Source organism: Pinus tabuliformis, chromosome 7, assembly GCF_031772625.1.
Source record: "Pinus tabuliformis cultivar Carrire ecotype Pingquan chromosome 7, CPIR1, whole genome shotgun sequence".
NCBI lineage: Eukaryota > Viridiplantae > Streptophyta > Pinopsida > Pinales > Pinaceae > Pinus > Pinus tabuliformis.
Window position 1 is genome coordinate 846,509,586 of NC_142293.1, and position 23,894 is coordinate 846,533,479.

The 23,894-nt window shown below is 37.7% G+C and overlaps 1 pseudogene; it reads left to right on the top strand.

The window, feature by feature from the left end:
* Positions 1–17,910, top strand: part of LOC149250271 (bifunctional riboflavin biosynthesis protein RIBA 1, chloroplastic-like) — a 31,202-nt pseudogene extending 13,292 nt beyond the window's left edge.
* Positions 17,911–23,894: the final 5,984 nt, after the last annotated feature.

Below are 23,894 nucleotides of genomic sequence, written 5' to 3' on the forward strand. Positions count from 1 at the left end.
ATTATATGACAAACCAGGTGGTATTGCAATGAATCAAGTGACACATATTTTGACATAAATTTGAAATGATATGCATGTGCCAACATGATGTGTGTAGGAGGATTCACAAGAAAACTCACTAAGTTGTGGACCACACAAAAGTTGGGTCAACTTGACTTCACATGTGGATGAGTATTGCAATGTGACATGATTGGCCTATGCCATATGGAACACTACAACATTCAAACTTATGGAACAATCTCATATATATGCATGATATTTTTTGATATGTGAGACAAGTGATGGAAATAGTATATGAGACATGACTCTAGCAGGAATGCGGCATCATCTTGATGACATAGAATGAAAAGTAGATAGAGAAGTAGTGGATCAAAGACTAAAGAGGATGGTTGATATCATCGTGTGATAGATGTCATGGGTGAGTTAACTAAAATATTTTATTGTTAGCATTGAAGCTTACCTACAAGACTTGTCGGTCTTAGACATAATCGAGATAGGATATGGCCAAGCTAATAACCTTGTCATCTTGGAATGAACTTGTCTAGTTGAGAAAGTTGATGAATCCATTAGATGTTGTCTATGCTAAGGAGAACACTTTGCAGAATAATATCCAAACAAGGTGACTTGATTGAATGAGTTGGTGAATCCTACCAAGGTTGGGTCAAATGTTTTACAAAGTAAGACACAAGAACCACATTCACCACAAGCTTTGCAGATGGTTGGATCATGCCAAGAATTTTTTATGAGTGAAGCCAATGATGGATATGCAAAACATGTTGACAAGAACACATAGAATGACCAAAAACATGTTGTGACAATAATCCAACATGCTTACAAGGAGAGGTAAATTTATCAAGGGCTTCTATTTCTCACAAAATCATTATGTGAAGCACTATCGATAGTCAAGAAATATGGCATGATTTATGGAATCAATGGAGGAACAAGAAACACCAAGCAAGGAAGCCAAGCTCTTGGATGAGACAGTTTAATATTGGTGATTAGAGGATAATGTGATTAGGAGAGACGGTGCTCAACTCTACTCAAATAGAACTCTTGCAAAAATAACATAGCCAAAGAAAACAAACAAATATATTGTGTGTTTCCTTTGAAATCAAAACCTCTTGGCTAAAAACTACTCATGGGAAGACAGGTTAGCGTGATTGGTTGAAAAAAATGAGATATGACCCATATTAAGTGAGAAGGAACCTGCAACTTCAAGGGAGATATTTCTGGTCTAATGATTCTCATAGGAAGTGTCCAAAGCATTGAAAACATTGGAGGGAATTTTGCATAAGGATGACGCTGAATAACCTTGGAAAAATGAGGATGTGCCATGGGTTTGCTTCATAGATGAAATGACTTGAAATGGATTGTTAAAAATTTATAAAAATGGATTAGTATTTATTTTCACAAATGTCTCTCTCATAGAGGTAGGTTGGTTTTGGTCAAATCCATTCTAGAAACTATCCTTATTTTTTAACACTCTTTCCTGAATCCCAAAGAGTGGTAGAAAAAATATAAAAAGTTTTTGTAACAATTTCCTCTAGAAACGGTGCTTAAAGGTATCATTGGGATGGTTAGGAAAAGATAACAAAACCTAAGGCTAGGGAGATTGGGGATTGAAGTATGTTTTACCTTTGGGTGTTCATTAATGGCCAAATCTATTCATTTCCTCTAAAATACTTCGAAAAATATTCTTGTGCAAAATTATATTGCTCTTGGTTCAATTATTGACTCGATCCACTAGGAGTTAAAATGATTTTAGGGAGGTTCTAATCATTGGAAATATTTTTCATTAGTGTTCCCTCTTGTGAAGAAATTTCTAGCCTAGAGGGTTGGGAATGGTTCCAAATTAGCTTGGGAAAAGATACTATTATGTTTTAGAGTCAATACATACTTTTGTTAGAGAACCTGATTTGTCACCTACATGAATACAATTATTTCATGTTAAGTCAAATCAGAAAACTAAAGTCTACAAGTTGATAGTCGCAAGGGCGGCTCTTTTCTAAATATTAGGCCTGATTGGGGATTTTATTCCTACTTTTCATACATTTATATGTGAGTTAGAAATGGATCGGTTTATATTAATACAAGACTACGATTCTTTAATTTAGAGTTTGAATGAAGTTGGAGGTGTTTTCACCATAGAGTTAGGATATAAATAAGCTTTAAATTTAGAAGTAAATGCTAAGTGGTGTTGGTCTAATAATTAGAAGACAATTGTGCTAGCTAAAACAAAAAAATTGGTGTGGCATACTCTTATGGGTAAAATCCTTACTTGCAGTCAATTTCTTAAAGTGGAAATAAGGCATGGAATATGTCTCCTTTGTAGATCTAGAGAGGAAACCAGTAAGAACTTATTTCTCCATTGTTTTTACTACATTCAAGTCTTAGTAAAATCTGCGCTACAAAACATTTGTCTATTGGTTGTTTGTAGCTAAAATCCATATTCTATTATAAATAATGTCAGGCAAAAAATGTTCAGCTTCCTATGGAGGAATGGTAAAATAGTAAGAAATGTATTCACCTAGCCTGTTGGGACTCCCTATATAAACCAAAAGTCTTGGTGGGTGGGGTTTTAAAAATATACATTGGTTTGGTAAAGCTTTGGCCCTAAAATTTATGTGGAGAGGCCTATTTGGTGTGGGACTTTGGGGCCAATTTTTAAAGGAAAATCATCTAAAAGGAATGTTGGTGAGGGATTTTTTTAGAGGAGAAGCAAACAAACTTGTTAAGAGGGGATCCATTGTTTGGAAGACCCTTATTGACTCTCTCCCATTCCTTTTTAATTGGCTTTCTTGGAAAGTTGTGGATGGTAAGAAAGTGATCTTAGGAAAGGACCCCTTTATAGGTGGTTCTTGTGTCTTCAAATTATCTTCTGATCTGATCCAATGCCTAAATGAAAAATACCTCTTCTCCCTCCATAATGCTATATAATGGTCTTCACTCTATCTTCTAAGAACTACTGGTTGAGTTATGCTAAATTAACACTAGATGGTTCTTTGGCAGAGGAGTGGAGCTCTTTCATTAAGGAGATAAATTATCAATGGGGTCTATTTAAGTAACTCAAGTCTGGACATGTATTCCTCCTTAGGTAAGGAAATGGTTGGTCTTTCTTAATATGATACAATAGCCCATTCTGCAGTGGTCCAATATTCTAGTTGGTGGAACAAATTTATTTGAAAATGGATTATTCCCAAGAACCTAAAATGATTCATCTTGTTTTTTCTTCAAGAAAAAGTTCTAACCTAGGAGAACCTGCAAAAAAGATGCCTCACTAGACCAAACTATTGTTTCCTCTGAAAATAGTTCGATGAATCTATTGAACATATTTTTATTTGTTGTCCTAATGATAAGAAAATTTGGCATGCAGTTCTTCTGGTTTTGGGCATTAGGGAGAATTTGGATCAGATCTCCTTTGAGTTCCTTCTTTTTCACTTGGGGGAGAAGTATAAAAAATTTTGCACTCTACCTATTTCTGTTGCCTGGGGTATCTGGTTGCTCAAGAACATGGTAATCTTCCAAAATGTGAGTATTTTCATTCTTCTTCAAGCTTCTAAGATTGTTTCTCTCTATAGGGAATATTTTTCTCTTCAAACTAGAAAAATTCTGAGAAGGATCAAATTTCCTGGAATCTCACATGACCCCCCTGATTGGGTTCTTTGATGGAGATTCTCAAGGAAACATTTGTGGAGAGCAGGGGGTGGGATTATTTTGTCAAGAAATTTTTTTATCCATTTCATAATTTTCCTAGGATATGCATCCAATATCAAAGTTGAACTTATGCATCCAATACCAAAGTAGCAGAAACAGAACAACATAATGCAGAAGCTTTGGGTGGAATCCTGGTTGAAAAGACCCATGTGCCAAAAAGAGAAAAATTAACTCCCACTAAAGAAAAATGTACAAAGTTGTGTAAACCAAAATCAGGATTTCCCAAGAAACAGATTATGTAAACTAATGTGACTAATGTAAATGGTATTGGCTCGGAGCTTGAGTAAGAGATTTCTATGGTAAAGAATCCCTCCGATGTCATTAATATAAAGCAGAATTTGCAGATAAATAAAAACCTCCATAGTGGAAATAATGAGGAAGTTCTAAATAAGGCTTTGCTCAAGCATGTCTCAAAATTTGAGAAGAAGAAATTAGCAGCAATAGCATTGTCCATTGAAACCTTTACTGGTCTGCAATGAACAAAGCAACACTATTCTGTGAAGGATGCCTTGGTTTTTTTTAGCAAAGGTTGGTGTGGGATTTGTAAATCTGACTTGGTTGTTTATAAATTACACCATTGTTTTGAATATTGCAGAAATTCAACATATGTTGAAAGAAAATTTACATTGGATAAGGGTAACCATTTGAAGTATGAACCAACCAACAGATCTCCTTCATTTTTCCAAAGAGGCTATACCTTAAATAATTGCAGTCCACTCTTGAAATATTCAAATCGAAATAAAAGGGAGCTATTCTACATTACTATTATTTCCAACTAAAAGGGTATATGACCCTATTGCTAGTGAAGGGGACATCTCAGTTCAATTTTTAGCTTTATATGGAAGTGTTTCTAATCATCTTCACGAACTAGGAGGTGTTCTTTGGAATGATATGCAATAGAGTAGAGGAAGCCTTAATACATATGCACCTCGGAAATTGTCTTCTATTCCCATTCAAATTGAAGATCCTCTTCGCATGCATAGAAAAGGCCCTAAGCAATTGTGGTCTGTATGTGGACAGTATGGAATCAATCAATTTCAAGAGGAGAATAACAGAAATCTTAGTTTCCACAAGGAACCCGAAAATCCCAAGTTGAATCAGTACTCATGGCCTTTGAAATGTTCCATTGTGTATATCCCTTCAAGAATTTCATTATCATAGAGGCAGACTTTTTTGAGGACTTTCAATACAAGCCTCCTCCATTAGGTGATCTGCCTAAAACACATTTGCAACTGTAATCACTTTTAAGACCCACACTTATCTGTTTTGACAAGCCAATTATTTTAAAGAATAATCCTTTCCTAAGTTTGACAAGTGTTTCTAATCTTGAAGGCTTTCTTGAAGTACTTTTTGGTAATGAATCTAGTGGGGGACTGCAGCAAGAGGATCCTATGAAAGCATTGCATTTTTTTAGGGGAAATAACACCCTTGTTAAGAGTGAAAAGAGAAAGGATATGATTTTCATTGTTGTGGCTGATGACACTTGTGAAGAGAATAATATCAAAAGGAACGAAGTTGTTAGATAACATCTTAAAATAATATTAGGGGATGCAGTGTAGGCTCATGAATGCTAATATGTTAGGAATGGGAAGCATGTGTATATTCTGCCTATGTATGAACCTGTTATTTTTATGTTACATACAGAGAGTCCATTTAGTAACCTTGAACATACACTAGTAGTTGTTTCTTCTGTTAGAGACCCAGAATATCTATTGGCGAGAAAAATTAATAGTGTTCTTACAACTTTACTTGATATGCCTGATATGGCTCTATTTTGGAGAATTTGGTATCTGTGGATAAATATTAATTCCCTAGATAAGTAGCCATATCTAGAAGAACAGTTTAAAGTATTTTAGTCTTTTCCTATAAGCAATAGATAAGATGAGAAGATGAGAAGACCTACTTGTAGTTCCGCTTTCCTCTCGTCTCCTTTTTATCGATATTTTCGCTCCTACCCATACTTAATACGCTTGAAAAGTACCTGTAAACACAAACAGAAGAAGGAAAAAAAAAAAAAAAAAATCAATCGAAGAAATATATATATTGAATATAAGTGAATGGAATCAGATACATTTCACACATATAAGCATTATAAGACAATACAAACATATGGGAGAAATATTCAAACACTTTATTGAATAGAAGAAGGAATTACAACCATTGTGTCTAATTCAAATTCATTCCTCCAGCTTGGATCCCATCCACATCAAATAAAAAGCATGAAAAACTTGTAGCATTACAATACTTTCTTCAAAGCCAATTCTCATAACAACATTATCTCCTTACAAATCAACATAGTCCAACCCCTGACCACTTAGATGAGTGTTCAATTTATAGGAGGATGAAGGAGGTTATTTCATAAATGGGGGTTATTGAATGGCCTTCCATACTTATAATTAGTTCCATGGAGGAAGGGATGAGAGGATAGGATGCATCTTAACTCATTCCTCATCCATTTTCGAGCTCATAGGAGTTGATAAGTGAGGGAAACTTCTAGATGACTCCACAAGTTCTTTTTCGTAAATTAATCTCTCAAGCCCGAAAAAGCATAAAATAATGCAAGAGAGATGTTGTTTCCCATCTATTAACGAGCTGGAAAGGACAAGTGCTAGACAATCTTTTCATGTTTAGAGAGCCTGAAAAGAGCTTAAAGAGGACTCCACTTTGAGGAACGAGTGGTGTCTAGGATAGCAACTGGTTCCAGTGATGCTGGAACTTCTCAAAACATGTTTATTTATGTGAAGAGACTGGCTAATAAGACCACTCATTGCAACTAGTCCTCAAAAAGGGTAAAACAACCAAGTGAAAGCGTATGATCGGCCAAAGGGATGGTGGCGATGGGATGAAAACAACCAAGGCTCATCTAACGAAAGAGGTTGATAGAATGGCAATCACGAGGGTTAAAATGGAGATGGGTTCATTTTTATACAAGCTTGAACCATGGGAAACTATGCTTGGATTCAGTTTCATGTTTACACAAACTTGAAACGAAAAACTATGCTTGGATTTAGTTTCATATTTACACAAGCTTCAAACAAAGAACTATGCTTGAGATTGGTATAAATGCCCCCAGAATGATGAAAGGGAGAGTCTCCTATAACCAGATGGAAGTTGTTGCAGTGAAGTAGGACAGTTATCCAACACCTTTTTGTCTTCATCCAGATAGGGACAAAGGTGAATGGGGTGATTCCCTTCAGATAACCTACAGGCAAACTTACCTTTACCATTAGGTTCATGCCCCCCAAGCTTCATTACATTCACCTAAGTAGAATCCTCGTGGCTATCAGGTGGATGGAATGAAGGTTATTTTATGAGATCAAGTGAAAGACTCGACTTGAAACTTACGAGATCGAATCAAAGACTCGAATTGGACCTTTGCTCCAGGGAACCTTGTTTCATTTTTTAATGAACTTGACACAAGTCAAGGAACTCTGATTAGATTCCTTGTTTCATTTTTTAACAAGGTTGACACAAGACAACGAACTATCCTCGTATTCCTTGTTTCATTTTTTAACGAGATGGACACAAGACAAGGAATTATGCTTATAACCTTTGTTTCATTTTTTAACGAGGTTTACACAAGACTAGGAACTATCCTCATATCCTTGGTTTCATTTTTTAACAAGGCTGATACAAGACAAGGAACTATCCTCATATCCTTGGTTTCATTTTTTAATGAGGTTGACACAAGACAAGGAACTATCCTCATATCCTTGTTCACGACCCATAAGAGGTCATGACTTCCAAGAGGTTCTCATCAAATGGGAGAATATTGCTATGGAAGGAGAGATTTGGTTCCAATGCCCCCAGTACATAATGTACAACATCATGGAATTGATCGCCCATTGATGTAGGCATGGAATGAGTTGCCACATAATTATCCCATGGTGGGGATGATACCATTGGTACAAAAGGACCACTTAGGGAAGATGGTTGACTGGAAGCCATATTTGGACTCGAAAATGAAAGTTTGTCAACGGTGACAATTCTTCCTTCATGTAGGAAACAAATCACTCGAAAGAGTGTTGAAACAATATCTCCCATGTCATAAACATAGTCATGCTCAAGAAGTAAATTGTAATCTAAAGGGCCTAGGAATACCATCACATTCAGATAAACAATTTTTCCTCCCAAAGTAATAGGCAACTAAGGAAGGATCCCTAATGGTTGACTGGTTCCTCTGTTAAAAGCCAACAGATTCTTGGTAACTGGCACAAGTAGCAGTGAACCGAGCGCTTGCCAAGTAGTGGAGGAAAGGATACTCACAGATGCACTTTCATCTATAATAGTGATAGATACAATCATATTAAAAACATGTACTATGATCTAGAAAGGCACATAAGAAGGAAGACAAAATCCTACCAGTCGATTCTAATCAAAAGAAGTGACTAGACTACTTGGAGGGGGTACCATAAGAACGAGAGAATTAACCCCTTGAGTTATGAGAGCGAGAGGATTTTCCTCCTGTCTTGATGGAATAGGAGGTGCCCCAAAGCTCATTAGAAGCTGAAGAAATGAAAAGAACCTGAGTGGTATCATATTCACTCTCTTCGGGAAAGGTATGATTAACTGAAGATGAAATCGGGTCAACTGTTTCCTCGACCTGTTGATTTGGGTCAGGTATAGACTCATAGGATTCACTTTTAGAGAGAGTGGGTTCGACCGACAGTTGATTTGAGTTAGTCACTTCATCAACTAGTGAAGGATTAAGGGAGAGTCTCATGTAACCATATGGAAGTCGTTGCGGAGAAGCAGGACAGTTATCCAACACTTTTTTGGCTTCGTCCAGATAGGGACAAAGGTGAATGAGGTGATTCCCTTCACATAACCTATATGGAAACTTAACTTTACACTTATTTCCATGAACTTTACTACCACTAGTTGATGGTGTGTCACCAACATGATCTCCATAAGTTGATGACACAGGATGATGTGAATGGGAATACCATTCTTCTAAGATCTGAGGAATATAGGACAATTTCGAAGAAAATGGTATCCCGCACAAATTTTGCATAGATATCAAACTTTGTGAGGCTTGACAAATGGTTTCTCATCAGATGTTGCATTCAAAGCAATGGTTGCTTTGGTTGCCCCTCTACTGAATTTGCTTCGTCTTCATCTTCTTCCCTTTCTTCTTGTTCTTAGCCACCTGGTTACTAGTACCAATACTTTCACCAAGCGAAGAGGAAGAAGGGGAGGAAGAAATAATCGAGGAAGAAGGCAAAGTGTTAACTTTAGGATCAACCGGAGGTTGAATTTCTCCAGTTGGAGGAGTACTCGATTGCGGAGAAATCATGACATTTTGAACCAAGGAGGTTGAAAACAACCATACTAGAAAGGCAATGGTAATTCCCGGTTGCCATATAAGGAGAACCAATATTTCCGAAAGGAGGAAAAGGACTAGGATTCCCATCAAAAGGAATTCCTTGATCGGTGGACTCCAGATTTGTCACCATATGTTTCAACCTAAGATCAGCTAAGGAGTGAGTGTGGAGGATGTTATCCGTGGTTAATTAACTTTATTTTAATCAATGTAACATAACAAAACAAAAAAGGAATAATCTAGGCAAAAGGTTTACCAAGCAACTGTGAACTGCAGAATACCTCTCTGCGAACCGAGAAGTACGGGTAGGCAATCTCCCCGAACGTTGTGTTTGGTGTATCACAATGTAAAAGGTACACGACTTGGTTACCTAAGGATGGATAGGAACCTAGTGTTGTCCTCCCATATATACCCGAATGTACGTGGAGGCCCAATCTATATTGGCGTTGTCTAATGCAAAACCACACAATGAGAGCATTCACATATACTTTATGTATTGTAACACCGCCCTATATACCCGAAGGTACGTGGATGAGCTACGATATACTCACGTGTTGGGTTGTGTTGTATTCTTTCCACAACTAGCACACGTAGTTAACTGGGGGGTTAGAGGGGGGGCGGAGCCCCCCCCCCCTCGTTGCACCAATTGGGCAGCTGGGGGGGTCATAGGAGGGTGGGTAGCCCCCCTCTACGAGGTCCGGGGCAGCGCCCCGGGAAATTTTTTGGACCTTATATTACGTTGGATGGACCTACCTATGGTTTTGTGCATGGTTTATGCACATGGTTTTGGACGCGATAGTTTTTCGGTCTATGGTATTGGATGCTTCGACATGTATAAATATGTATTGTAACATTGAAAGGAACATAATGAAAAATCAAGTTGGTAGTCCTAGTTTTGGGATCCAGAGGAAAATCTCTGTGTATATGTGTTTTATGTGTTATGCTCTCACATTTTTTATTTTCTGTGTTTTAGAATTCGTATGCAGGCAATTTCTGTACGGGGTTAAAACCTACATTTGGTATCAGAGCTATTTTGGCTTCAAGGGGATGCCTTTTTGTTGAGGGGTTTCACTCGGGCCTGTGGTAGACCCTGTTCAGTGGGAGATCTGCGGGATCGATTCTGGTGGTGAAAGAAGATGGCTAGCAGTGGAAAGAAAGAGATCGAGAAATTTAATGGTTAGAGTTTTGAGTTGTGGAAACTCAAGATGGAGGATCTATTGGTGGTTAAAGATCAGTGGATTGCGGTAGATATAGGTACTAAACCAACAGGAGTGTCCAATGAAGAATGAAAGAAGTTGGATCAGAAGGAAAAGAGCACAATACAATTGTGTGTCTCAGCTTCAGTATTGTTGAATGTATCAGGGGAAGCTATGGCTAAGGATTTGTGGGACAAGTTAGGGACTTTGTACCAATATAAGTCTCTGGTGAATAAACTATTCCTACAGAAAAAGTTGTATAACCTAAGGATGAAAGATGGAGACTGAGTGACAGAGCATCTGAACACATTTAATACTGTGATAAGTCAGTTATTATCTATTGATATTAAAATTTCAAATGAAGATAAGTGCATCAGTTTTTTGTTTTCTCTACCAGATTCGTGGGATAGTCTAGTTATTGCAATACGTAGCAATGCAATTGCCTTGCAGTTTGATGAAATAGTCTCATCCTTGCTAACAGATGAGATTAGATAGAAAAATATGGAGATCCAGAATGGTGATGCCTTTTCTGTATGAAGACGGCCCCAAACATAAACAAAAATAAGTCATCGAGTGGGAGATATAAATCTAGAGGGAGATCTAAATCTCCAAGAAAACATGTAAAGGTAGTTTGCTGGAAATCCAAAAAGAGAGGGAACTACAAAAGGGACTGTAAATGTAAAGCTCCTAACAAAGGAAAGGGATCTGATGATTCTCCTTCTACAGAGGCAAAAACCACCTCAGATGAAGGTGGGGATGTGTACTTGGCTTCTTCAAGTACACATGTAGATAATGAGGCATGGTTGATTAACTCAAGTGCATCCTTTCACTTCACTCCCCATAGAGAGTGGTTCTATGAGTATGAGAAAAATGATGGTGGTGATGTCTTCTTAGGGGATGATAGGAAGGCTAGAATCATTGGTTGCAGAAAAGTAAAGTTGAAGTTACAAGGTGGAAGGGTTAGAACACTTTTGGGTGTTCTACATATTCCTGCATTGGCCAGAAATCTAATTTCTATAAGCAAGCTAGATGATGCAGGTGTAAAAATAGTGTTCGAGAAGGATACCTGGAAGATGGTTCAGGTACCACTGGTATTGATGCAGGGAGTTCATATTGGAACTTTGTACAAGCTACAAGGTAGCATTGTTGTTTATGGGTGAAATAGTTTTGTGGTTCCTGAAAGTGGAGCAAAAAATCTAGTGGTCTCTGGAGAGAAGACCATGTTGTGGCATCAAAGGCTTGGACATATTGGAGAGAAGGGCCTTCAAATACTTCATGCTAAAGGTATGGTAGAAGGTATGAGTAATAGCTCGCTGGATTTTGATTTATGTGAAAATTGTGCATATGGGAAGCAAAATCGGGTAAGTTTCCCCTCTGGTGGTAAGAGGGCGAAACAGATATTAGAGCTTGTGTACAGTGATGTGTTTGGACCTATGAAGATTCCATCACTGGGTAAGTCTGTGTACTATGTATCATTTATAGATGACTTCTCAAGGAATACATGGATATATTTCCTTAAGAAGAAATCTCAAGTCTTTGACAAGTTTAAAGAATTTAAGGCTCTGGTGGAAAACCAGATAGAGGAGAAGATAAAGGTGCTAAGAATAGATAACGGTGGAGAGTTTTGCAGTAAGAAATTTCAAGAATTCTCTAAGAAGTGTGGTATAGCACGGAAAAAAACTACTCCATATACACCTGAGAAAAATGGAGCTGCAGAAAGAACGAACAAGATGTTGATGGAAAGGGCAAGAAGCATGCTCAGTTGTGCCGGGTTAGGACAAGAATTTTGGGCAAAGGCAGTGGAGACAACATGTTACCTAGTCAACAGATCACCTTCATCAGCATTGGAGGATAAGACTCCACAAGAGGTATGGATTGGTAAGAAACCCTTTCTTTCAAATTTGAGGATATTTGGATGTGATTCATATGTACATGTTCTAAAGGATAAAAGAAGCAAGTTGGATAGTAAATCTGAAAAGTGCATCTTTATTGGGTATAAGGATGGTTTAAAGGGTTATAATATTTGGAACCCATTAACAAGGAAGGTTGTGTACAACCAAGATGTGGTGTTCAGAAAGGTGAAAGATGTTATTAAAAATGAAGTCCCATCAAAGGAACCTGAGAAGATAAAGTTTGAGCTTAAGGAGGAAGAATCAGACTCTACAGTAAAAGCGGAATCAGAAGATGAAGAGCCACAAACTTTGGATGTGAGAAGACCAGTTTGAGAAAGAAGGCAGCTAGAAAGGTATCTTCCATCTGCTTTCTGTTGAAATTTTGCTTTATCTATTATTGATGATGATCCCAGAACTGTGAAGGAAGCAGTAGATTCAGAGGATGTGAAACTCTGGAAAAAGGCCATGGTTGATGAAATGGCATCTTTGCACAAAAATGAGGCTTGGGATATGGTGTAGTTTCCGGCTGGAAGGAAACCCATTGGCAGTAAATGGGTGTTCAAGAAGAAGAAAGATGAAGAAGGAAAGGTGGAGAAATACAAATCTCGGTTGGTAGCAAAATGTTATGCCAAGGTGCCAAGAATTGATTTTGGTGATATTTTTTCTCTTGTTGTCAAGGTAGCTTCTATTAGATTACTTTTATCTGTTGTTGCTTCTTTTGATTTTGAGGTAGAACAGATGGATGTGAAGACAACATTTCTTCACAGGGATTTGGAAGAGGAGATCTACATGAAGCAACCTGAAGGCTTTGTGGTGAAGGGTAAGAAATAACTGGTATGCAAGTTAAAGGAATCTTTTTATGGGTTAAAACAGTCACCAAGGATGTGGTATCAAAAATTTGATACATTTATATGGGGACTTGGCTTCACCAGAAGCAGGGCAGATCACTATGTGTATTTTAAATTAAATGGTGATCGTGTTATTTATCTGGTCTTGTATGTGGATGATGTGTTGCTGGTTGGAAATGACAAAGAAATTATCCAGGATTTGAAGACCCAATTGTCCTCAAAAATCGATATGAAAGATCTTGGTGTTGCAAACTATATTTTAGGCATGGAAATTAACAGATATCTAGCAAAGAGGAAGCTCTGGTTAAACTAGAGGAAGTATGTCGAGACAATACTGCAAAAGTTTAATATGCAGGATAGTAAACTGGTGAAGGTTCCTATTCATGTAGGTGTGAAGTTATTGTTGAACAGTGTCCCAAGACACAAGAAGAGGAAGAGGACATGTCTTGTGTTCCATATGCAAGTGTAGTCGGTAGCCTGATGTATGCAATGGTATATACTAGACCAGGCATTACACATGCAGTGGGTGTATTGAGCAGGTTTATGTCGAAACCAGGAAAGAAGCATTAGACAACAGTGAAGCAGGTTTTCAAGTATTTGCATGGCACTAGTGATTATGGTTTGTGCTACCAAGAAAGACCAGAATTGGACAAAGTGTTGGATATTCATGGATTTGTTGATACAGACTGGGCTGGAGATTTGGATCAGAGAAAATCTACAAGTGGGTATGTGTTTAACCTATTTGGAGGTGCAATCAGTTGGATGATTAAGAAACAATCTGTAGTGGCACTATCAACTACAGAGGCAGAATACATGGCAGCCACTCACGCAAGCAAGGAAGTAGTTTGGTTGCAGAGATTATGTTCAAGTATGGGTTTAGTACAGGGAACTATAAGGATAGACTGTGACAACCAAAGTGAAATTTTCTTGGCAAAGAACCCTGCTTACCATTCAAAGACAAAACACATTGATGCTCAATACCACTTTGTGAGGGATATGATATAAGACAAAAAGGTGTTGCTAGCAAAGGTGGACATTTGGATAATACTACAGATGCATTGATAAAATCTATGAGCTTGTTATGAAACCAGCTCACAAAATGATAGAAAAGATAGATAAACGCCTTAGAATTCAGCCTCTTCGAGGGGGCAACCTCCTTTACATTACACAAATGAATAATTCTTGGATGATACAAATGACAAGACCTCCTTTCTATATATAGGAGTCTAAGGGGTCATAATGTAATTGGTGCTGACATAACAATAATAATGTAAGGGCACAATAATAACAATAGTGGGCTTCTATGGGGCACAATAGTAAAAATATGGGGACTACATGGGTACAACAATATAATAAGGGGGTTGTACTAATAACAATAAGGGGTTACACTAGTAGTATAGGGGCCTTATAGAGCTCTGAGAAGTTCTCTTAGTGTAAAGAAATAATGGGCGTTACAGGGCTAGATAAATGACTAAGCTCTCATGTGGCCCCCTATGGAAAGAAAACAACAAGTTGGAGAATGTTGGGTTGTGTTATATTATTTCCACGACTAGCCCACGTAGCTAATTGAGGAGTTAGAGTGGGGGCGGAGCCCCCGCTTCATTACACCGATTGCTTAGTGGGGGCGGCATCCCCCCCTGTTCGGGGGGTTTGAGGGGGGTGGGTATCCCCCCTCTACGGGGTTTGGGGTAGTGCCCCAGGAATTATTTGTTTTTGGACCCTATATTAGGTTGAGCGGACCTACCTATGATTTTGTGCATGGTTTTCGCACATGGTTTTGGATGCGATGGTTTTTGGTCCATGGTTTTATACACGATGGTTTTTTGGTCCATGGTATTAGATGCTTCAGCATGTATAAATATGTATGGTAACATTGAAAGGAAAAAAAATGAAAAATCAAGTTGGTAGTCCCGGTTTTGGGATCTAGGGGAAAATCTCTGTGTATATGTGTTTTATGTGTTATGCTCTCGCATTGTTTATTTTATGTTTTTTAGAATTCATATGCAGGTAATTTCTGTATAGGGTTAAAACCTACATCATGTACGTGGAATGAGGTATCACACTCGGGATGTACTGCAGACAAGTTAGTAATAGCTGCTATGTTTTACGACGCCGGAACACGTCTTTAGCCTAGACCTCTAAATGTTTTTCAAGGTTTTCTTTTCAAATCCCTTAATATTATGATGAACAAAAAGGAAACTAATGCACATACAACCAATCAATCTTTAACAAGAATAGAGACTTTTACAACAGTTGTGTTACGAAGGAAAAGAAGACTTTACGACACTTTCTTTCGAACAAAGATTAATCAATTATATTCTAACTTTGACTATAGACCGATAATGACAAAGAAAACAATTAAGAAACATTAATAAATCAAGTCAAAGTAGGGCCAGGCAAGGATATAGAAACTTGTTCACTGAGACATGACATTCATTGATCAATCAACAAGCAAACAAACAGAGAAAAGTTGGCAAAGACACATTCCAAGGGTGGGAAACTTACCCTAGGAGGCTCAGCGTAGCCCTGAATGGGAGACACTGCACTTCAGAGCACTGTCCCTAAGCCAAGGTTGCTCTGTAGTGCACTGTGTCCCTCCCAAGCCTGCACTGGTGACAGTGAGCCATTTCAAAAGGCAATCTGACATAGTTTTGACCAAATTTTCAATGCAAAAGAGCTGAAATACAATCAATGAACACAAGTAGGGTCTACAAGGATGTCCTAGGAGGTGGATAAGCTACTAGGAAAGGTGATCTTTCCCTAGTGGAGTCACCAATTTGTTTCGGAGAATTTGGTATCTACAGATAAATACTAATTCCCTAGATAAGTAGCCATATCTAGAACAACAGTTTAAAGTATTTTAGTCTTTTCCTATAAACAATAGATAAGATGAGAAGATGAGAAGACCTACTTGTAGTCCAACTTTCCTCTCGTCTTCTTTGTATCAATCCTGTCGCTCCTTCCCATAGTTAATATGCTTAAGAAGTACATGTAAACAAAAATAGAAAACAAAGAATCGATCAAAGCAAAAGAACTATTGAATATAAGTTAATGGAATCAGATACATTTCAAACATATAAGCATTATAAGACAATACAAACATATGGGAGAAAGGTTCAAACACTTTATTTAATAGAAGAAGGAATTAGAACCATTGTGTCTGATTCAAAGTCATTCCTCTAGCTTGGATCCCATCCACATCACACCAAAAGCATGACAAACTTGTAGCATTACAATACTTGCTTCAAAGCCAATTCTCATAGCAACATTATCTTCTTAAATTTCAACATAGTCCAGCCCCTGATCACTTAGATGAGTGTTCAATTTATAGGAGGATGAAGGAGCTTATGTCATAAGTGTGGGTATTGAATGGCCTTCCATACTTAGAATTAGTTCCATGGAGAAAGGGATGAGAGGATAGGATGCATCTTAACTCATTCCTCGTCCATTTTCGAGCTCATAGGAGTTGATAAGTGAGGGAAACTTCTAGATAACTCCAAGAGATAAGAATATTCCCCAAACCCTATGTAAATTTCACTCAATCTCGCCTATCGTAGGTGAAATAGGGCCTAAGTTCTCTGTAGATCACCCTGGCATGGACTCAACTGCTCTGTAGCGCACCCTTACATGGGCCTACTTGCGTTGGTCCCTTTAGAGGTCATTTCAGGATGTCTTCAAGTCATGAAACTATCTAGGAAGGAGGCATTCAAAAGGGTGACTTGTTTAGGGCATGTAGCAACTGAAATTAGGGTTTGATGAGCCCTAAAACACTAATCTAGATGATGGGAGTGATTTGCCCAAATGGATCTGTAACAAGCTCCTTGGGAGGCAACTAGTAATAATTGCAAGTTAGATGCTTGTTTAAAGAAAGATGATGAGAAGATGGGACAAAGTCACCTATGTGCTGCAATGATTCCAAGCATCAATTAAGTGTCGAGTAAGATCCAATCCAACACATCTTGCAACTCCATCGCAGCTCATGTGTATGTTAGTGTCATTAAAAAAATATGACTATTACAGAAGAATCAAACAAAAGGGATAATACAGAAGTGACACAGATATAAATTTACACTAAAGTAGAAACTATAACTAGCTTGAATCAACTGTAGAAATAATCTTCCATAAAGGAAGAAGTCCTAAGAAGGCTTGAATTGCCACTTATGGTACCAGACAAAGAAAATGAATAGAAGCTTCTTACTGCATTTAGAATATCTGTGGATGCAAAAGAGGGTACAAATATTGAGGTATCAACAACAGACAGGGTGAAGATAATTTTGGCTCTTATATCTCCATATTCTAAACCTGGTGATTTTAGGAGACTTGGTCATACCTTCCCTCTGGAATACAGAGAAGGGGGAGTCCTACAGAGATTTGGTCATACAGAAGCATCCGCGGATCTTCCAACATTAGCAAGATTAAATCCTATTACAGTGCTTTATGAGATAGTTGATGATGATGGTTCAATGGATCGCTTACCAAGGTTTCAAAAATTTGCAAATGAGCATAATTTACCACTTATATCTATTACAGATCTCATTGGTTACAGGAAGAAACGTGAAAATTTGGTTGAACTAAGTGCTATTGTTAGGTTTCCTACAATGTGGGGACCATTTCAAGCATATTTCTACCGTTCAAAGTGGGAAGGCATGGAACATATTTCCATGCTTAAGAGTAACATGGGTGATGGACTAGATGTATTAGTGAGGGTTCATTCTAAATGTCTCATGGGATATATCTTTGGATTGGCTAGGTGTGACTATGAAAACCAACTGGAACTAACTATGCAATAGATTGAGCAAGTTGGGAGAGAAGTGTTAGTTTACTTGTGTCATGAGGATATTGGTATTGGTTTGGGACATAAAATCTCAGCTTACAATCTTCACAATGAAAGCCAAATATTGTTGAAGCTAATGTGCCTCTTGTTGGCTACTTGTTGACTCTCATGAATAACAGTGCTAAGGAATATAAAAAGAAACCCAACCTTCACATGTTTCTTAGCAGATTGAACAAGAGGAGCATCAAATGTTTCTACAAATGCAGGTTCTCTTATTACTTTTGATATGAAATCCTCCACAACTGGTTGAGATGGCTGGTCATCATATATGAACAAGGTCTTCATGATTATATCAACTAATAGTCCATGGGTAGCTACCAATAACCCTGGAGACTATTAGTAGCTTTTTCCCTATCATAATATTTATAAAGATGAGGCCTTCATTACATGTTCCAAAGTTTATATTGATATCGACATGTGAAAGAGCTTGCCAAGTGTGATTCACTTGAGACATGTACTTTTTTGTACAAATAGACTCTAAGCACTAGTGACATAATAAAATAGTTTGAAGTAATTCGAAGGGAATTAAAGAAAATATTCTGAGAAGTGAAGACCAAGAAATAAAATGGGAAGTAAAAAACATAGAGAGGAGGCAAAAACAGGAAACCTTGGAAATACCACTTAGTTCCACTGAAAGTCAAAAAATTGAAGAAATAAAAAATACCCCTTCCAAAAAGGAAAGGGACAATAAGGATATTAGTACACATGGTAAGATCTAGCAGTAAGTTGTGGCTTCACCAAGAGTATGAGGTTGCTCTCAAGCATAATGATAATATATTGTGTAGCAAAATAGACAAATGTGATATGTCCAATAGTGTGTTGTGGATGAGAATCAAAACTAGGTGAAAATCATGGGTGATTTTGAAAGGGTAAATACACTTCAACTGCTGCAAATTAGCCAAAAGGAAGGACTGTTGTAATTGATTTTTTACACTACCCATAATTATGTGCCTTACACTTCCTATACAAACACCCCTAATGATTTCCAAGGATGCATATCCCTTTGCACACTAATTTTCCAAATTCCTTGTTTCAGAGAAGATATTACAATTCAAAGGGACGTTTTCATATTCAAATATGTTTCTCCCACAAATAGTCCTTTAGCTTCAAGTGGAGTTAAAGTTGGTAAAGGTTAAGTCTAGCTTAAAATCCATACCGAATATTGTGTATAATACATTGGTTCGTTCTATTGTGAGCTTTGCTAGCATCAAATAAGAACCCAGAGTTTTCCACCCAAGAAAATACACATTCATGCCAAGGCTCTGGCAGTAAGCTAGGGAGGCTAACCCACATCGTGACAGAAGATGACAACTCTTCAAAGTGATAAAATCTCAAGCTCTATAGTTTCATAAACAAAGAAACCTAACTAACCATTCCTATCATCCGTGGATGCTCTTCAAATGGTAAGCCTTTGTCTGTAAGATTTGAGAATAAAAACAAGAAATATTCCATCGGGATAACTCTTACTACTACACATTGTTTATAGGGTTTTTCATTAAATTTGATCCATTTAGACACTATATCAACAAATTGTTGGAATAACTACCACATCTCTGGCAATTGATCCCATAGTCTAATTGTTATCCTAGGAACATGGGATTAACTATTCCTGCAAGATGACATTATTGATTTATCATGCATACATGAGAATGGACTATATCACTTATCAGTGACAGAAATAGAACACATAAAATCATAAAAGTATTTCATCTAACACAATTATGTATGAAGACTTGAGTCTTAGACTCTTACAAAAAATTTCACATGTCATTCTTGATGTATGTATGAGTAATTGTCAGGGTAGGTGTCCCCATGTGTGGGTGCACATCTCACATATTTGGTAGGGGAATGACAACATATCCTCCCAGGATGGTGGGAATCCCTAACCAACAAAGAAATGCATGATTAGTGGGCCCTGTTACCCATAATATGGCATGAGAATTAATCTAGTTGAAGACCCCAACCAAGCAAGCTACACTTGGAGAATTTTGGCTCTCTGGCTTGTTACCTCTCATGCTATATGAGTTCTACACTTGTGAATATTTCCACTACTCTTGTCATTTATATCACAAGGGGATATTTACAGGATGACCTTTAGATGGCCCCAATTTTTTGATTACATTTGATGAGGTTTTGGTGATGACCTCATCCCAATAGCCAACAAGCATGTCTATTTTGTTCAATTCCCTCACAATCTACCAAAACTTCTACCCAAAATGCTACAACCTATGGTGCCTCTAAGATGGTTCTTGTGTCAGAGAAACCTCCAGAAAGTGCACCAGCAGACAAAATTTCCAAAAACTTATTATTACAAGAAAAACATGACCAACAACCTACAAAAGATGAAAATTATAATGAAACCAATACCATCTACTACTGTCAAAACTATAGAAGTAATGGGCATATACAAATTTGTTAGAATTATAGGTTAATGATTTATCATAAGAAACCAAAAAAATTGTATTCACACAAATAAGAAGGACAAAGGAATCAACTGCTAAGCAAATGAGTTCACTTTCCAATAGCGTGTAGAGTGCTAAAATATTTGTTGGATAAGCTTAAGGAATTTAGGCAACTCCATTGGGATAAACTAAAATACAACAGCTTCCAACCTTTCAATATAAATGATCATGTGGAAAGAAAACTTGCTTAACAAATGTCAAATAGCTCACCAAAGTAGTAAGTGTGCTTAAGTAACAACTCCTATATACCTTGTTGATCACACAATGTTGCAATAACCTAAGACTTTGTTGAAGGTTTTTAAGAATTGCTTCAGAAAGAACATATATTTCCTTCAGATAAATATTAGGAAAGTGACTTGAAATGATTAGCTTCTGCAATTTGGAAAATATTTTGATTATCATCTAATAACGTATTGTGAGATTCCCAACAATCCTCTATAGCATGGGGTCTTTACTATTAAGCAAGGTGACTCTAGAGAATGGGTCTTCATTATTAAGCATGGTGACTAGTAGAAGAATACAATCTTGAACTCTATATTTTGTTGCCAATATTTTTTATTTACTAACAACTCTAATAGTAACACCACTTCTTTCTTCCCTTCCTCTATATCCCATGCTAACGCACCCAAGGGAATGCTAGATTTGTTATCACTTTTCATCAAGCACAGTTAAGAGGAACTAGTTTTGACAGGTGACAACCAGACATTCCTAAGACACTTGAGGGACATCTACCCATCCTCAGGGACATTTACATCACTAGTTTTCTGGGATGTGGGAAACATCCCAAAAGAAAATGAGATGTCCCCAATAGTTTCCTTGTACCTCATGGATAGGGAAACACTAAATTCTAAGCCAACCCACTTTGATTTTGCATCTGATAGTGGCCAAATCGATTCAGGCTGACAATGAGCATACATCCACTGATTGATCCATCAATGGATGCATCCCTTAGGGGCGGGACACATCCTTATTGCAACTAGGTCCCATTCAAGATAAAAGAGACAAGGATAAAAAAAAAAATCTCATGCATACATGAGTATGGACTATATCATTTATCAGTGATAGAAAGAGACTAAAAGTATTTCATCTAACACAATTACGTATGAATATTTGAGTCTTAGACTCTTACAAAAATTGTCACATGTCATTTCTGATGTACGTATAAGTAATTGTCAGGGTAGGTGTCCCCATGTGTAGGTGAACCTGATGCAGGAGCATTCAGCCCAAGGAAAATCATTGTAAATAGTAGTCATATGGGGTCATGCATTTTTGGAATTAGTTTCCTAAGTTCCAAGTCAGTTTATATTTAGGCTTTTGAGTGTGATTTAATTAGATGTTCTCAAAATAAATAAATGAGAACATAGGAACTAGGGAGAGCTTTTAGGCATAAAAGGAATGGATGTGGACCATTAAGTGATAAGGAGGCTTTTCTATTTTAAAACAGGGAAAAGATGGAATAAAGCCTCAAGAGGCTTTTTGTCATATGTATGCATTGCATGTAGAGCTTTAGAGATTTTATTTTAGTGATTTAGGGAAAGGATGGGATTAGTAATCCAATCCCAGTTCTATATAACCATATGTAAGCCTATGGGCAGGAGGAAGGTCACTAGTGTTGATAATCAGGCCTGTGAGAGAGGGAGGCCTTGCATAATTGAAATTTAGACCTATGTGCCTGTGCATGTGTGTGAGAGAGACCGAGAAGTCTCGAATGTAACCCTGCTTTTCCATTAATAAATATTATGAGTTATTTCCTATCTGCGTCAATGTATTTAAGAAGTATTTTGTGAATAAATTGCTATGAATTCGTAGGCTCTGCAGGTTGCAGACAGAAATTCTGCAGGACACAGGGAATGAAGTGATTAAGAGGAATCATTGTGGACATTGAATCCAAGTGGAAGACAGAACAACCTTGGAGGAGGAGTTACAGCGATTCAGAAGAATCGAACGGGAGCTTTGAATCCATTAAAGGAGGGAAGTACTAAAGTGATGCTTGACTGAAGCTCGTCTTCATTATATCGGTGCGCGTAAACTACCTGTGAATAACTCTGTTTACACAGATAATTCACGATAATTCCTTAGCGGAACACTATTCCGGAATTGAAACTTTATTAAATTGATTCATGCGATATCGGGTCCGACCCAAATATCACATCGGAGGAGTGTAGAGGAGTGGCTGCCTTTGGAACCGTCGAAGTGTAAGCTCCGACATTCCGGAGCCGAAATCATTATAAAGCAGAGTATAAAGGGCCATCGGGTCCGCAGAACCCATCGCATTGCAAACCGGAGAGGTCACGATAACGACACCGCCGATATTCCGAACCCGATATCATTATAGGGGAGCAGCATAAAGGGGCGTCGAGTCCGTTAACACTTTAGACCTCGCGATAGCGAATTGCGACTATCGCATCGGAGAAAAAGGGAAGGAGAGTTAAGGGATTATTGCGATGGCCGATAGTCGGACCCGCCGATATTTATAAAGGCGGGTGTATTAATTTTGAGTTCCGACCAAGGCTTCGGAGGAGGATTTTATGTTGTTTTCCCGTGTATTCGTATTATGTGTGGCCACGGGGTTTTAAGGCTTAATACATATATTGTAATGCTTGCGAAGGGTGTTTAGGCTCTGATAAAGGCATGGCTCTAGTTTAATGTAAGTCCATTGTTTATAAAAGGCTCAAAGCCTAGAACGCTTCCGATAAGACCTGTGGGCTATAACCCACAGGTCAAGGGTTGAGATTTATTTAAGAAAGGGGGTTTTGGCCTATAACCAAGATCTCTTTTCATCAGAACCTCTCACATATTTGGTAGGGGAATGACAACATATCCTCCCAAGTTGGTGGGCATCCCTAACCAACAAAATATGCATGATTGGTGGGCCTTGTTACCCATCATATGGCATGAGAATTAATCCAGTTGAAGACCCCACCCAAGTAGGCTACACTTGGATAATTGTGGCTCTCTAGTTTATTACATATCATGTTATATGAGGCCTACACTTGTGAATATTTTCACTACTCTTGTAATTTCCATCACAAAAGGGAGGTTTACAGGTTGACCTTTAGATGGCCCTAGAGTTGTGATTTCATTTGATGAGGTTTTGGTGATGGCCTTGTCCCAATAGCTAACAAGAATGTTTGTCTAGTTCAATTCCCTCACAATCTACCAGAACTGCTACCCAAAATGCTACAACTTCTGGTGCCTCTAAGCTGGTTCCAGTGTCAGAGAAACCTCTAGAAAATGCACCAGCAGACAAAATGTCCAAAAACATATTATTACAAGAAAAACATGGCCAACAACCTACAAAAGACGTATAATCAAATGAGATGAATGATAAAAGGAAACTAAACAATACACAACCAATACCATCTACTACTATCATAACTATAGAAGTAATGGGCATATACTGATTTGTTAGATTTATAGGTTAATGATTAATCATAAGACACTGAACAAATTATATTCACACAAATGAGAAGGAAAAGGAATCAACTGCTAAGAAAATGACTTCACTTTCCAATAGCATGTAGAGTGCTAAAATATTTGTTGGATAATTTTAAGGAATTTAGGCAACTCCATTGGGATAAACTAAAATACAATAGCTTCCAGCATTTCAATATTAATGATAATG